The 704-nt window shown below is 40.5% G+C and overlaps 1 non-coding gene across 1 annotated transcript; it reads left to right on the top strand.

Annotated features, from left to right (window-relative positions):
• The first annotated feature begins 283 nt into the window (after positions 1–283).
• On the top strand, positions 284–390 carry LOC145044517 (small nucleolar RNA R71). The gene has a single exon (XR_013681464.1). It is a non-coding gene; the product is annotated as a small nucleolar RNA R71 (small nucleolar RNA).
• Positions 391–704: the final 314 nt, after the last annotated feature.

The following is a 704-nucleotide window of genomic DNA, read 5'->3' as shown; positions in this document are numbered from 1 at the left end:
CACCCGTATGGCATGGATAGTTTGATCCATTTTGTCCATTCTTCTATCCATGGTTTTTAACATGGCCATAACTGCGGATAAATCTTCAGTAGCAGCGTATGCGGCTCCCCTCGTGACATCATTCCTAGGGTTGTGGTATTCTCTAGAGTGTTTAGAGAATTCTTCAATTAGTTCTTTGATCACCGGGGGTGGCTTCTTTGTAAGTGGGCCTTGTGAGTCTAGCAGCTGCCGGGTCTTGACATTGACTCCATCATAAAAGATGGAAACTTCTTGTTGGCTATTTAGATCATGGTGTGGGCAATTTCGTAGCAGACTTTTGTACCTCTCCCATGCCTCATATAACGACTCTCCAGCTTGTTGTTCAAAATTTGCAATGGCCTTCTTGAGCTTGGCTATCTTGGATGGTGGGCAAAAGTGATCAATAAAATCTTCCTTCATTCTGGCCCAAGTAGTGACTGACCCGGGAGGAAGTGATTTGAGCCAGTCTTTAGCAGCACCCTTGAAGGTTACCGGAAGCATCCGAAGCAGCTGAGTTTCGCGGGTGACATTTGGAATGTTGAAGTAATCAGCATCATTTACTTCATCCAAATGTTATTTAACAAGTGGAAATCACATTTATCTTAATCAATGTATGTGTTTTTTAGTAAAAACATTATTAATTATAAAAAACCTCCATCATATTAAAATAATAAAAATAATGAAGA

The sequence above is a fragment of the Lactuca saligna genome, chromosome 4 (assembly GCF_052625555.1).
Source record: "Lactuca saligna cultivar CGN05327 chromosome 4, ASM5262555v1, whole genome shotgun sequence".
Lineage (NCBI taxonomy): Eukaryota > Viridiplantae > Streptophyta > Magnoliopsida > Asterales > Asteraceae > Lactuca > Lactuca saligna.
This window is presented reverse-complemented; position numbering and strand designations above follow the sequence as displayed.